Genomic DNA, 16,473 nt, shown 5'->3' with positions numbered 1-16,473 from the left:
TAGTAATGAACAGTCTGAAGAAGAAATCAAGAAAAAAAATTCCAGTTACAATAGCAACTAAAAAAAATGAAATATCCAGAAATAAATCAAACCAAGAATATAAAAAACTTGTACATAAAAGTACAAGACATTGCTAAAATAAATCAAAGAATACCTAAATAAATAGATGTTCTGTGTTCATGGATTTGGAGGATATCAGTTCTACATAAAACAATTTACAGATTTAACAAAATCCCAATGAAAATTCCAATAGCCTTCTTTGCAGAATTGCAAAAGCCAATCATCAGATTTATGTAGAAGGGTAAGAGATCCCAAATAGACAAAGCCATCTTGAAAAAGAAGAATGATGTTGAGGAATCACACTTCCCAATCTTAAAACATATTATAAAGCCATGGTCAAAACAAACAAACAAACATGGTCCTGGTACAAGGACAGACATATAGACCAATGGAATTGAGAAATCAGAAATCAATCCTCACTTTTATGCCAACTGATTTTTGACAGAGGTGCCAGGTCCACTCAGTGGGGAAAGAATAGTCTTCAAAAAATGGTGCTGGACAAACTGGGTGCCCATGAAATGATGGTGGACCCTACCTCACCCCGTATACAAAAATCAACTCAAAATGGATCATAGGATCTGTCCTGTAACTACTTGTTAAAGAGTGCTTTGAAAATAATTGCTTTTTTTCTTTCTTTGCTTTGTATATATTTTATATTTTAGTGTATATTATTTTTTAGTGTATATTATACACTAAAAAAGTTTTTTAAAAAATGGATCATAGACCTAATTATAAGAACCAAAAGTGTAAAATCCCTACCAAAAAACATGGGGAAGTGTCTTCGGTATCTTGTGTTAGGCAATGAGTTCTTAGACTTTACATCCAAAGCACAATTAACAACAGCAACAATATAAATGGGCTCTCATCAAAATTAAAACTTTTTGTACATTGAAGGACTTTATCATGAAAGTAAAAAGACAGCCTACTTAATAGGAGAAAATATTCGAAACCACACAGCTGGTAATATTTAGAATATATAGAGAAATCCTACGACTCAACAGCAAAAGGACAAAAACGGTAAAAAAAAAAACTTGCATAGAAATTTCTCCAAAGAAAATATTACAAATGGCATGAAAAGATGCTCAATATCATTAGCTACCAGGGAAATGCAAATCAAAACCACAATGAGATACCATTAAACACCCACTAGAATAGCTGCTATTTAAAAAACAGAAAATTGCAAGTGTTGGAGAAGATGCTAAGAAATAGGAGCACTCATTCATTTTTGTTGGGAATGTAAAATGGTGCAGCCACTGTGGAAGACAGTTTGATGGTTTCTCAGAAAGTTAAATATGAAATTACTGTATGACCATCTACTACGGAACTAAAAGAATGAAATATATATATCCGCTTCTAATATGTACCCCAAATAATGGAAAGCAGAGATTTGAACAGATATTTTCACACTAATGTTCACAGTGGCATTATCACAATTGCTCAAGAGATGCAAGTGATTCATTGTCCATCAGTCAATGGATGGATAAACAAAATGTGGTATACACCCACAATGAAATATTATTCAGATAAAAAAGAATAAAGTTATGATGCACACAACAGCATGGATGAACCTTGAAGATATCACTTTGAGTGAAGTAAGCCAGACACAAAAGGACAAATACCATATGACCTCAATGATGTAAAATAATTAGAATAAGGAAACTCATGGAGCCAGAATCTAGAATATAAGTTACCAGGGGATGGGATGGGGGTAAGGAATGAAGTTAATGCTTAAATTGTACAGAGTTTCTGTTTGGGTTGTTTGTAAAGTTTTGGTAATGGATGGCGGTGATGATAGAATTATGTATTTGTGGTTAAAAGGGGAAATTTTAGGTTGTATATATGTTCCTAGAATAAAAATTAAGGACAAAACAAAACATACGGCTATACAACACAAACAGTGGTTAATGGTACAATTATTAAAATGTTCTTTCATGAATTGTAGCAATTGTATCACACTGCTGCACGGTGCTACTAATAGGATGTTATATTGCTGTATTTTTTGCAAGATTTTTCTGTTAACCTGCAACTTCTCTAAAAAAAAATGACAAAATGTTATTTTATTGTACTTGTAACTTTTACATATGAGTTTAAAATAAGTTATATAGGCATACACATAAACATATGACGTTTAAATATGTATACATATTTATACATACATACACACACACACACACACACACACATAAAACAACTTACAGAATGGGGGAAAATATTCCCAAGTCATATATATAATAAGGGATTTGTATTCAGAATATATATATATATGACTCAAATAATAAGTACATGAAAAGACATTCAAGATCTTTAGTCATTAGGAAAATGCAAGTCAAACCACAGTGAGGATAATGCTCCTGGGTCCCATGAATGTTTCTTTTGTTTCAGCACTGTTCAGAACAGATCTGGGGAATAACCCCATGCACCCCCACTTCAGCCTTCAACAACCCTCCAACCTCCTCTCCAGGTGCAACCTCAGAGACCATCTTCTCAGCCATGCCCTCCTGCTGGGACCTGCTAACACCATTTCTGGGGTTAGCTCTTCATTGTCGACCAACCATGAGCTCCCAGAACAAGAGACCCATTCTGCTGAAGTGGAGACCTCTGTGAACCCCTGATCAGCCTGCATCTGCAGCCTCCTGCCCCCCACCTCTCTCTGGGATTCCATTTCAACCTCGATGGTGCAACCCTGAAGGATGGGACCACTCTGTGAGTGGATGAGGGAAAAGCAGGAGGGTGCAGAGCAGCTCCTGAAGATGCAAACCCAGCAGGGTGTCCAGGCCCTCTCCTAGGACATGCTAAAGGCATCCCAAGGTGAGGGGGGTGAAAGCCTGGACACCCTGGGAGCCGTGATGGCCCTAAAAGAACCTGAACCAGGCCCTTTTGGATCAGCAGGCACTGGGTTCTGCCCGCATAGACCCTCATCTTTGTGTCTTTCTGGAGAACCATTCCCTAGAGGAGGAGGTGAAACTCAGCAGGAAGATGAGTGGTGGCCTACCAACCTCTTCAGGCCGCGCTGGGTGAGGAACTCTTCCAAAGGCTCACCCTCAAGCAGGACTGGGCATCTCCAGAGTCCAGAGGCCTTTGGAGGGGATGCTATGCATTCCCCTGGATCTGGACTTCTGCTTGAGCCCCACCCTCCAGCCAGGAGGCATCTTTATTTCCTTGTATCTTTTTTTAAACTTATTCTTTTTTACATATATGTACATACATGTATTTTTTAGCAGAAAAATCATGCAGAAATACGGAGTCCCGATAATCCCCTTCCCCTACATACAGAGTTTTCTCTATATTATCATTTTGCATTAGTGTTGTAATCTTTTTACAATTGATGAACCAATATTATTAAAAGTATTAACTGGAGTCCATAGTTACGTTAGGGTTCTGTGGTGGTTTGATGCTGTTATGTACCCTAGGAGCATCCTGTTCTTCAAGTTAATCCATTCCTGTGCGTGTGGACCCAACGCAAGTAGTGTCTTTTGGCGAGTAGGAGCTTTTCCTCTCTTTTTTTTTAAAAAAAACAATTTAACTGAGTTATATTCACATACCATATAATCATCCAAAGTATACAATCAGTGGTTCACAATGTCATCATACAGTTGTGCATTCATCACAATAGATTTTTGAACATTTTCATTACTTCAAAAACAATTTTTATATAAAAATTTTAAAATTTTATATGGACAGGTTAATTGAACACCATAAGTATACCATAAGTACATAGAACCTTGAATAGGGCATGAGATTTTCTAGGTTTGTCCAGTGGGTTGCCCTGATAAATCCCAGAGGGATTTGAACACTGAATAAAGAAGTATTTGCAAAGTCCACTTGGGGGAATGGCTAGGAAGGGGGAAAATTCAACTTCCCCATTTGGAGAATGCCTGATATTCTCACAAGCAGTGGGGACAACCAAATCAATAGGCCGAGCCCTCAATCTTGAGGTTTGTTCACATGAAATTTATCCCCTTAAAGAATAGGCTAAGCCCTCTTAAAATTAGGCCAAAGAGTCACCCCCAGAGAACCTCTTTTGTTGCTCAGATGTGGCCTCTCTCTCTCAGCCAATACAACAAGCAAACTCACTGCCCTCCCCATCTGTACATGGGACATGACTCCCAGGGGTGTAAACCTCCCTGGCAACGTGGAACAGAAATCCTAGAATGAACTGGGACTCAGCACCAAGGGATTGAGAAAAAGAGAAACACACCACCACCAAAAATTCCATACCCCTTTGTTATATCCTCATCTTATTGACCTTTAGCTTTGATATATTGCCTGTGTTACATTTAATTGAAGCATATTACAACCTTAGGTGTTTACTAGAGACCCTAGTTTGCATTGATTTTATTTTTTTCACATACCATCCCATTTTCAACACTTTGCACTATTGACATTCATTTGTTCTCCCTCGTGTAAAAGCATTCTTGTATTTGTTTATTTAATAACCACCACTGTCCACTCTAGGTTTCACTAAGTTATACAGTCCCCAGATTTCTCTATTATCTTTCCTTCTGGTATCATATATGTCTCTAGCCTTCCTCTTTCTTTTTTTGGGGGGGGGTGATTTGTTTTTGTTTTTTGTTTTTTAACTTTTTTTATTAATTACAAAAAATTAACAAACAAAACATTAAGATATCATTCCATTCTACATATACAATCAGTAATTCTTAATATCATCACATAGTTGCATATTCGTCATTTCTTAGAACATTTGCATCGATTTAGAAAAAGAAATAAAAAGACAACAGAAAAAGAAATAAAACGATAACAGAGAAAAAAAAAGATTATACATACCATACCCCTTACCCCTTGCTTTCATTTACCACTAGCATTTCAAACTAAATTTAACATTTGTTCCCTCTATTATTTATTTTTGTTCCATATGTTCTACTCTTCTGTTGATGTAGTAGCTAAAAGGAGCATCAGACACAAGGTTTTCACATTCACAGAGTCTCATTGTGAAAGCTGTATCATTCTTCAATCATCATCAAGAAACATGGCTACTGGAACACAGCTCCGCATTTTCAGGCAGTTCCCTCCAGCCTCTCCGCTACATCTTGAACAACAAGGTGATATCTACTTAATGCATAAGAATAACCTCCAGGATAACCTCTCAACTCTGTTTGGAATCTCTCAGCCATTGACACTTAAGTCTCATTTCACTCTTCCCTCTTTGGGCGAGAAGGTTCTCTCAATCCCTTGATGTTAATTCTCAGCTCATTCTAGGGTTTTTCTCAGTCCTTTGATGCTGAGTCTCAGCTCATTCCAGGATCTCTGTCCCACGTTGCCAGGAAGGTCCACATCCCTGGGAGTCATGTCCCACGCAGAGAGGGGGAGGGTGGTGAGACTGCTCATCATGTTGGCTTGAGAGAGAGGTCACATCTGAGCAACAAAAGAGGCTCTCTTGGGGGTGACTCTTAGGCCTAAATTTTAAGTAGACTTGACTTATCCTTTGTGAGGTTAAGTTTCATATGAACAAACCCCAAGACTGGGGGCTCAGCCTATAGCTTTGGTTGTCCACACTGCTTGTGAGAATATCAAGAATTCAACTTGAGAAAGTTGAATTTCTCCCCACTCTCACCATTCCCCGAAGGGGGCTTGCAAACACTTCCCCACTCACTGATCAAATCACTCTGGGATTCATCGGGCATCACTCTGGACAAACCAACAAAATCTTCTGTCCTACCTGAGATTCCAAGTACTTATGACATTCAATCAAACTATCTACATGAGTTATATTAGGAAATGCTCTAGTCAAAATATAAATTTTGTAACAAATAAACATTTTTTGCTTTAGTCTCACACATAAGGTGACATTTTAAAATATTATCATCTGTTTTCAGCACCCTGCAGTAATGACATTCCTTTGTTCTTCCTCATGCAAAAACATTTTTAAAATTTGTACATTGTACATTTCACTATTATTATACACTCTAGGCATTCCTAGATTATACCATCTCGATCTTTACCATCTATCTTTCTTTCTGATTTCATTTATGTCCGCAGCCCTCCTCCCTCTGTCATTCTCACATGCAGCTTCATTCAGTGTTTTAACATAATTACATTATAGTTAGGTAGTATTGTGCTGTCCATTTCTGAGTTTTTATATTCAGTCCTGTCGCACAATCTGTATCCCTTCAGCTCCAATTACTCAATATCTCACACTATTTCTATCCCCTGATGGTCTCTGTTACCAAGGAAATATTCCAAGTTTATTCACTAATGTCAGTTCATATCAGTGAGACCATACAGTATTTGTCCTTTTTTTTCTGGCTAATCATACTCAGCATAATGTCCTTAAGGTCCATTCATGTTATTACATACTTCATAACTTTGTTCTGTCTTACAGCTGCATAATATTCCATCTTATGTAAATGTCACCGATTGTTTAGTCAACTGTCTGTTGATGGACATTTTGGCTGTTTCCATCTCTTGGTAATTGTTAATAATGCTGCTATAAACATTGGTGTGTAAATGTCCATTTGTGTCCTTGGCCTCGTGTCCTTTGAGTAGAGACAGCATATAGATGGGTCCTGTTGTTTAATCCATTCTGCCAGACTATGTCTTTTGATTGGAGAGTTTAATCCATTAACATTCAATGTTATTACTGCATGGGTAGTACTTTCTTCTACTATTTTGCCTTCTGGATTTTATATGTCCTATCTAATTTTCCTTCTTTTTACCTTTACTCATAGTCTTCCTTTCTACACTCTTCTCCACACCTCTCTCTTCTGTCTTCATATCTGTCTCTAGTGTTCCCTTTAGTATTTCTTGCAGAGCTGGTCTCTTGGTCACAAATTCTCTCAGTGATTTTTTTGTCTGAAAATGTTTTAATTTCTCCCTCATTTTTGAAGGACAGTTTTGCTGGATATAGAATTCTTGGTTGGCAGTTTTTCTCTTTTAATAATTTAAATATATTATCCCACTGTCTTCTTGCCTCCATGGTTTCTGCTGAGAGATCTGCGCATAGTCTTATTGGGTTTCCCTTGTATGTGATGGATTGCTTTTCTCTTACTGCTTTCAAGATCCTCTCTTTCTCTTTGACCTCTGACATTCTGATTATTAAATGTCTTGGAGTATGTCTATTTGGATCTGTTCTCTTTGGGGTACGCTGCACTTCTTGGATCTGTAATTTTAAGTCTTTCATAAGAGTTGGGAAATTTTCAGTGATAATTTCCTCCATTAGTTTTTCTCCTCCTTTTCCCTTCTCATCTCCTTCTGGGACACCCACAACACGTATATTCGTGCGCTTCATATTGTCTTTCAATTCCCTGAGTCCCTGCTCATATTTTTCCATTTTTTTCCCCTATAGTTTCTGTTTCTTGTCGGATTTCAGATGTTCTGTCCTCCAGTTTTGAAATCCTATGTTCTGTCTCTCGAAATCTACCATTGTAGGTTTCCATTGTTTTTTCCATCTCTTCTACTGTGTCTTTCATTCCCATAAGTTCTGTGATTTGTTTTTTCAGACTTTCAGTTTTCTTTTTGTTCTTTCCTTGCCTTCTTTATATCCTCCCTCAATTCATTGATTTGGTTTTTGTTGAGGTTTTCCATGTCTGTTCGTACATTCTGAATTAATTGTTTCAGCTCCTGTATGTCATTTGAATTGTTGGTTTGTTCCTTTGACTGGGCCATATCTTCAATTTTCTTAGTGTGATTTATTATTTTTTGCTGGCGTCTAGGCATTTAATTACCTTAATTAGTTTATTCTGGAGATTGCTTTCACTTCTTTTATCTAGGGTTTTCTTGCTGGATGAATTTGTTGTCTATCTGTTCTTTGATACTCTGTTCAGCTTTATCTGGACCTTTAGCTTAAGTTTTGTTTAACAAAAGAGAATTTTTCAGTTCTTGTTTTTTTGTTTCTTGCCCTGCTTGTGTGGTGCCTTCCCCCCCACACACACACTTAGGAGGGTCTACTTAGATATTATAGGCCCCAGCCAGATTTTCCCAGACCAAACTGGCCTCCTATCAGGAAGAAAGAGTCACCTGCGTTGGTTTTCCCTGATGGTGAGACCCAGCAGGTTGAAAGACTTTCCTGTGAAGTCTCTGGACTCTGTTTTTCATATCCTGCCCTGTGTGTGGCGCTTGTCTGACTGCAGGTCCCACCAGCATAAGAAGATGCGATACCTTTAACTTTGGCAGACTCTCCCTGCTGGGGGCATGGTGGAGACAGAGGAGAGGTTGTAAGCTGGTTTTAATGGCCTCAAATTACCAAGCCCTGGTGTCTGAATTCCTTGATGGAGGGATTCCACCTGGGTGAGGCTTCATACCTCCCCTGGGGAAGGCACAGGCTCCAGACAAGCCCCCAAAAGAGCTCACTTCTGCCTATGCCTGGGGCAGTTGCAGCCTGAAAAGGCCTGCTGCTCTATCCAGAGGCAGTCAAGCCTTTGTAGATACACAGCCACAAAAACCTCTGTTTCCTTCTCTTTTTTTCCCCTTTTTCCTGTCAGTCCTGCCCCCTTGGGGCCGGGGCAAAAATGAGCCACCTCCACTTTGATCAGGTTCACCTAAGCTGGGGGCCTATTTTTAGTAGTCAGAATTTGTTAATTAGTTCCACAATTGGCGGTTGATTGTGCCCAGTCCCTGCTGCTGGTAAAGTCCTTTCCTTTCCCCTCTGGGAAGCGGCCTGTGGGGGAGGGGTGCTGGCTGCCACAGCTTTGGGAACTCACGGTTCTGGGGGGTGCTCGCAGCCGGTCCAGCTGGTCCAGACTGGGGTACGCTGTGTGTCTGGTCACTGACGTGGCCCCAGGAGCTGTTCTGTACTATTTCTGGTTATGTAGTAGTTGTTCTGGAGGACAAACTAAAACGTGCACGTTGTTAAGCCGCCATCTTGACCCAGAAGTCTCTAGCCTTCCTCTTTCAACCATACTCACACTCAGCTTTGTTCAGTGTACTTACAATATCATGCTATCATCAGATAGTATCGTGCTATCCATTTCTGGATCTTTACAATCAATTCTGTTGAATATTTTGTAATTTCCTTCAGCATCCAATAACCAATATATACCCTCTTTCTCTAGCCTTATAACCTGTATTCTCAATTTTAACTCTGAAAGTTCACTGATTAAAATGAGCTCATATTATATTTGTCCTTTTGTTTCTGACTAATCTCACTCAACATAATGTCCTCAAGTTTCAGTCATGTTGTTGTTGTTGCATGCATCATGACTATTCTGATACATCATATCTTATTTTTTTTCTCTCTTTTCACGCTTACTGATAGTCTTCAATTCTACACTCTTCTTCAGACCTCTCTCTCCTGTCTTTTTCTATCTGCCTGCAGTGCTCCCTTTAGTATTTCTTAGCGAGCAGGTCTCCTGTTAACAAACTCTCAGTGTCTCTTTGTCTGAAAATATTTTAAACTCTCCCTCATTTTTGAAGGACAGTTTTGCCAGATATAGAATTCTTGGTTGGCAGTTTTTCTCTTTTAATATCTTAAATATATCACACCACTTACTTCTCACGTCCATGATTTCTGCTGAGAAATCCGCGCATAGTCTTATCAAGCTTCCCTTGTATGTGATGGATCACTTTTCTCTTGCTAACTTCAGTATTCTCTCCAAGTCTTTGTCATTTGACAGTCTGATTAGTAAGTGTCTTGGAGTAGGCCTATTCAGATCTATTCTGTTCGGAAAATGCTTTGCTTCTTGGATCTGTAATTTTATGTGTTTCATAAGAGTTGGGAAATTTTCTGTGATTATTTTCTCCATTATTCTTTCTGTGCTTGTTCCTTTCTCTTCTCATTCTGAAATACCCAAAGCATGTATATTCATACACTTCACATTATCATTCAATTTCCTGAGACCCTGCTCATTTTTTCCATTCTTTTCCCTATCTGTGCTTTTGTGTGTAGGAGTTCAGATGTCCTGTCCCCTAGTTAGCTAATTCTTTCTTCTGCTGTTGTAGGTCCCCATTGTGATTTTCATCTCTTCTATTGTGCCTTTAATTCCCATAAATTCTGCCATTTGTTTTCAAGCTTTTGAGTTCTTCATGTTCACCCAGTGTTTTCTTTATATCCTTCATATCTTTTGCCATATCTTCCTTCATCTTGATTTGATTTTTTAATTGATTTAGCATGTTTGTTTGAACATCAGGTAGGCTTTGTTCTCTATCTATTCTTTGGCATCCAGTTCAACTTATTGTAGACCTCCAGCAATGCTTCTTTTTAGTTGGTTAGAATTTTTCAGCTCTTCTTTTTCTAATTCTTTCTCTGCCTATGTAGAACCCTTTTTTTTGAGAAGAGTCTCCCCAGATATGATCTACCTTGATTTTCCCAAACAAGGCAGGCCCAGGTCTCAGGAGAAGCATGTCATCTGTATCAAATTTCCCTGAGGATGAGACCCAGCAGATTGTCTGACTTTCCTGTGGAGTCTCTAGAGTCTGTGTTTTTCCTATTTTGCATGGCAGGTGGCACTTGTCAGCCCACCGCTTCCCCCAAGCATAAAGTTGTGTACAGCCTTTAATTCTCAGCCAGCCAGCGTCATGGTTGAGGTGGAGGCTAAGGTGAAGGGAAGTAAAACTGTGTCTGGTTCCCAGCCCCTGGGTCTGAATTCTGTGAAGGAGCTCCCACCACTTGAGCTGGGCCTTGTGCCCCACCCCCTCTTCTTGGGGAAGATAAGCCTTTTAGGGAATTATCTCCTTCATTTGACTTGCTAATTTGTCTCTCAGCCCTGTCTTAACTCTGCCTTTGCCTGAGTCAGCGCTGACAACTGAAATTGCCTGAGACATTGTCTAATGAACCACTTAGGATACTTTTGAAAAAGAGAAGAAGTAGAAAGAAAGAAAATAATAATAATACAGTCCCTGTGCAAAGAGAGTCCAGAATCCCCAAGGTTTGCCAGTCAAGAGCCAGAGTTGGTACCTGGCTCTGTGTGCCCATATCTTGGGGCACAGCCCTTTTCCAGTATTCTGAGCTCACCTGCCTCCATTTTTCCTTTTTCTTCGTCAACCCTATCTCCTCTGTGCCAGGTTTACTTTCCTGCTTTCTCTGGGTTTATCTGTGCTTTGCAGCTTTTATCCAGCAGTCCAAATTTGTTAATTAAAACTGCGATTAGAGGGTGGGCTACGGTGGCTCAATAGGCAGAGTTCTCACCTGCCATGCTGGAGACCTGGGTTCAATTCCCGCTGTCTGCCCATGCAAAAACAAAACAAAACTGCAGTTAGAGCTTGGTTGAGTTGCTTTCCCTTGCTTCTTGTAGAAAGGGCTTCTTTTCCCCATAGAGAAGTGTCTCAAGTAGCCTGCCAGTGCCAGTGGGGGAGGAGTGCCAGCCTCTGGGGCTTAGGGGTTTTACTTACAGTTCTGTGCTATTACAATTATTTGAAATCAGTGAGATCATGCAATATCCTTTTGTGATTAGCTTATTTCACTCAACGTAATGTCTTCGAGGTTCGTCCATCTCACATGTATCAGAACTTCATTCCTTTTTACTGCCAAATAATATTCCATTGTATGGATATGCCACATTTTTCTCCAGTCATCTATTGATGAACACTTGGGTTGTCCCCACCTTTTTGCTATTGTGAATAATGCTCCTGTGAACATTGGTATGCAGAGTTGGTGTCTTTAACCAACCATGCAGCCTTCTAACATGTTGTGGACCAAGTGTAAAAAGCAAGTACTTTTTATAGCGAAAATAAGAAAGAAAAACTATAATGAGATATCACTTTACACCAACAAGGTTGTCTAAGATTAAAGAAAAACACGCACAATCACAAGTATTGACAAGGATGTGGAGAAGTTGGAACCCTCCTACCTTGCTGGTAAGATTGAAAAATGGTGTAACCATTTCAGAAAACAGTTTGGCAGTTCCTCACATTAAACATAAAAGTTTACTATCTGACCGAGCAATTCTGCTTCTAGGTATAAACCCAAGAAGATTGAAAACATATGTCTACTCAAAAGTTTGTACACAGATGTTCATAGTCGCATTATTTATAATAGCCCTAAAGTGGAAACAACCCAAATGTTCATCAACTAGTGACTGGATAGACAAGTGTGGTATACACATACAATTGACTATTAAGTCATAAAAAGGAATAAAATGCTGATACATGCTATAACTTGGGTGAACCTTGAATGTATTATGCTAAGTGAAAGAGTCCAGTCACAAAATGCCACATATTGTATGGTTCTATTTATATGAAATTTCTAGAATAGACATAGAGCAAGAAAGCAGATTAATCATTGCCGGGACTTGTGAGTAAGGGAAAATGGTACCTGACTCCTAATTGATATAGGGTTTCTTTTTTGGGTATCAAAAATGTAATAAAATTAGATAGTAGTAATGGTTTCACAACCTTGGGAATATATTAAAAACCACTGAAATGTGCACTTTGAAAGGGTGAATTTTATGTTATGTAAATCTTATCTATTTAATGTGTATATATATGTACACTCTTCAAAACTGTCAAGGCCATGAAAAACAAGGAAAGACGGAGATAAGGGAGATAAAACACCTCAATGCTGCATGGGAACTTGAGTGAATCCTTGAATGATAAAAGGACATTAGGGGAAAAACTGGAAAAGTCTGAATAAAGTCTGAAATTTAGTTTATAGTAATATACCAATGTCAATTTCCTGGTGTTTTAAAAAAATTATTTTTATTGTGATTTTATATATATATATGTATATATATAATATGCTAATGTCTTAGTTTTGATAAATGTATCATGGTCATGAAAACTGTCAGCATAAGGGGAAACTGGATGAAAGGTATATGCGAACTCTGTATTAACCTTTGCAACTTTTTTGTCAATCTAAAAGTATTCCAAAATACAATGCTTATTTCAAATATATATGAAGTCAGTGTTTTCTGGTGCTTACCCCATGCAGGCACTTTACTTCCATCATTGTTTTAATCCTCATGACAATCCTGGGCCAGCAGCCCCCAGTTTGCAGACAGAAGAGGTGTATAGGATGCTCAAGCCAAACTGTTAGAAAGTGGCAGAGCTGGGATTTGAACTCAGGTGTATCTGATTGAGCCATGCAACTCACACAGACCCATCTAGCCTGGATTTTACAGCCACAAGGAGCTCAAACAACTCTACATGAAGGACATTTGATACTGAAGAGTAAACATTATACAAGTGAAATGTAACAGAAAATACTTACTGTTTACATTATAAGCCAATTAATAGCAAGAAAGGGTTTAAAAGTTTTATTAAACACCTGAACAATTTTGTAGGAAAAAAAATCCACCCATTTAAGTGATGAGTTATTTCTGTTATAATAAATTCATCCAGTCTTTTTTAGGCTGCATGAATTATTGTATATCTTTAATCAGTGTGCATACATTATTTTCTGATTTTTTACCTAACATAATTTAATTTACCTGCTTACAGGTATCCTTTTAGTTCCCATAATTGTCATTTTAACAGACATATATCATTACATTAAATAGATAGACTGCTGCTTATTTAGCCATCTCCCTATTGTGGGACATTTGGGGTGTTTCCAGTTCATAGCTGATATGAATAGTGCTAACTGCAAATGTCTTTGTTCAAAATGCTTTTTAAAGGCTTTGGGCTATTCTGAGCAAGGGCATTTGTGGGAAGTCGAAGAAGGAAAAGTCCTTGGAACTTTAACTTCTCCTTGAACAGACGCTCTCTCTCTTTTTTTAGAATTGGCTCTTGGTATTCTGCAAAGCACAAGAAACACAGCTACTAATAGCTGTATGTTCTTAGGCAAGTTACTACACTTCTCTATGCCTTGGAGCCTGGATATTTAAAGTGTGGTCCTTGGACCATAGCGCTGGCATCACCCAGGAGCTTGTAGAGTTACAGAAGAATCTCTGCCCCTCCTAGACTGTACTGAATCAGTCTGCATTTTCACAAGAGCCCCAGGAGATGATTCATGTGCACATTGGAAACTGGAGAAGCAATGCCTTAGAGTACTTATCTGGTGAGTGGGGCTAAGAAAGGTCCTTTCTTATAGGCTGTCATGAGGATTTAATGAGTTAAAAGATATACATAAAGTGTACAGAAGCACACCAGGGACATAGAGAGTGCTAGCTGTTTGCTCTTTTTATTACATCTCCCTATTTTGGTTGAGTAAATCCTCAGGCTGGCAGGGTTCTAAGTAGAGTGCCTTTAAGAAAACAAACAGTGGAGATTTCTCTGTGCTGTGTGTGTGTGTTTGGGGGTGGGAGATAATCTCACAATACATTTTCTTGCCCATCACAGTCAAAGTCCCTAAGAAGAGCCAGGTACAGTTCAAGGGAGCTGACAAGTGAATATGAAAGCACTTTGGACAGGAACCAAGATGAGGCAACAGCCAGGTAAGATATAATACTTCTGGCACCTGAGTGGCTAGTCTGATGGGAGAACCTAGTCTGTGCCATTTACAGAGCAGCTCTTGAGTCGTGCATGTGGAGTTCTGATCCCAGAAAGAACAGTTCCTCAGCTCTGCAACCTGATCGGCTGGCTCACCTGCAGATAAGATGGCACCACATCTCCCGAGAGAAAAGGATCAGCTACTTCCGGCCCAGGACCTGCTTGGGGCCAAAAGACCTGCTTGGATTGAGCAGTTGCAAGCTGAGGTAAAGGGGCATTTTTTCCCCCAAATCTTCTGCTTGCTGACATTTTATTAATTCTCCAAGGCCCTGTGTTTTCTTCTTGATTCTACAAATTTAAATAAAATAAATCATTTTTGTTTTTGCACTGTTTGAGTGATTGAGCCTGCTTTGGTGCATTTGATCAGACTCAGATATCTCTTAAGTTACCTGTACCAGCAGTTAACATAAATACATGATGTGAACTATGGACAATTTTCAGTGAAAATGGTGGGGATTATGACAACTGGCGGGTTCTCTGTAAAGGGAGCATCTGTTAATTTGTTCCACCCAGTTGACATGCAGGAGCGCAAGCCCAGTGTCACCAGAGTTTTCAATTTTTAAAGAGAAAGTGAAAATCTGAATTTTGTGTAAAATCATCTTTTTAATTTTAATTTAAAAAACTTTCATGTAAATGTTCATAGTGGCTTAATTCATTGCTGATCAGAAGTGGAAACAATTCAGATGTCCCTGTGATACATCCATACAATGGAATGCTATTCAAAAAATAAATAAAAATAAAAGGAATGAACTAGGATACATGCAACAACATGGATGAATTGCAAATTCCAACTTCTGCTTCTGGCCAAGATTGATAAGATTGATTAATAAGGCTCAGATTTACCTTGTCATCTAAAACAACAACAAGAACAAAAGGACAAAATATATTTGAAACCAATGTTTCTCAAGTCACTGGACATAAGGGAACAAAGGACAGTGATCCCCCTGTGAAGCAGGAAATAAATGGGGTAAGCCCCACGACTGCCCCAGTTTCCAGGGTGTGGTGTAGAGAGGGGGAACCAAGGTGGAACCTGCCAGACTCCCTGAGCTGAGAAGATGGAGCTGAAAGTGCAGGGAGAACAAAGAGGTTAGAGTTTATGGGACACAGTACCAGAAAAGATAGAGTTAATGAGAAATCGCTGTAGATGGAGAGAACTCCAAATGTCTACAGAGTTTCCCTTGAGTGATCAGGTGTGCATGTGAGAACAACTACTTGAGGCCAGAGAAAGAACCACCAGAAATGACTAGAGGAACGATTGTATGGTGTGCTGGTTTAAATCTGTGGTGACCCCAGAAAAGCCATGTCCTTTAATCTTCATTCAATATTGCTGGGTGGGAGCATTTTGATTGTTCCCATGGAGATGTGATCCACCCAATTGTGGGTGATAACTTTTGATTAAATGATTTCCACGGAGGTGTGTCTTCACCCATTGAAGGTGGAGTTGCTTACTGGAATCCTTTAAAAGAGGAAACATTTTGGAGAGAGTCCTTTTTTGTAGAGCCACAAGAAAGCCAGCAGATGCCGCCATGTTCCCCATGTGCCCTTTCAGCTGATAGAGAAACCCTGAACTTCATTGGCATTCTTGAACCAAGGTATCTTTTCCTGGATGCCTGAGATTGGACATTTCTATGGACTTGTTTTAATTGGGACATTTTCTCCGCCTTGGAACTGTAAACTAGCATCTGATTAAATTTCCCTTTTTAAAAGCCATTCCACTTCTGGTATATTGCATTTCAGCAGCTAGCAAACCAGAACATATGGTATTTTCATTGGACCAGAAATCTAATCCCACCAGTCATTCTGGAAAGCTCATATTATGAAACATTGGTCTTTCCTCAGAGTGGGAAAAAAATAGGTTTGGATTGAACATTGCTTTGGTCCCACCTGAAAAAATTGAAAGCAGAACCCAAAAGATCAAACTGTTTCTGACTTTTTAATTAACAGAGCACCGGTTTAGGAGTCAGAGATGAGATATATAATTCAAGGCCTCCATGAATGATCTGGGAATCTTGGGCAAGTGATGCCCCTCTTGTGGCCTTAATTAAGAATTGAAAATAATTCTCTGCGTTCCTATGTGTATTTTCCCCATTCAGG

At 39.0% G+C, this 16,473-nt stretch overlaps 1 long non-coding RNA gene across 5 annotated transcripts in view; it reads left to right on the top strand.

The window, feature by feature from the left end:
* Positions 1 to 14,939, top strand: part of LOC143683588 (uncharacterized) — a 64,281-nt gene extending 49,342 nt beyond the window's left edge. For 4 of the 5 annotated variants that reach the window (XR_013175548.1, XR_013175547.1, XR_013175546.1 and 1 more), the window contains 2 exons: positions 13,669 to 13,948; positions 14,230 to 14,939. This is a non-coding gene — a long non-coding RNA (uncharacterized LOC143683588). The remainder of the gene's footprint in view (positions 1 to 13,668; positions 13,949 to 14,229) is intronic. The other variant, XR_013175545.1, reaches the window with a different exon arrangement.
* The last annotated feature ends 1,534 nt before the right edge of the window (positions 14,940 to 16,473 follow it).

The sequence above is a fragment of the Tamandua tetradactyla genome, chromosome 5 (assembly GCF_023851605.1).
Source record: "Tamandua tetradactyla isolate mTamTet1 chromosome 5, mTamTet1.pri, whole genome shotgun sequence".
In the NCBI taxonomy this organism is placed as follows: Eukaryota; Metazoa; Chordata; class Mammalia; order Pilosa; family Myrmecophagidae; genus Tamandua; species Tamandua tetradactyla.
The sequence above is the reverse complement of the archived record's forward strand: the minus strand, read 5'-3'. Positions and strand labels throughout refer to the sequence as shown.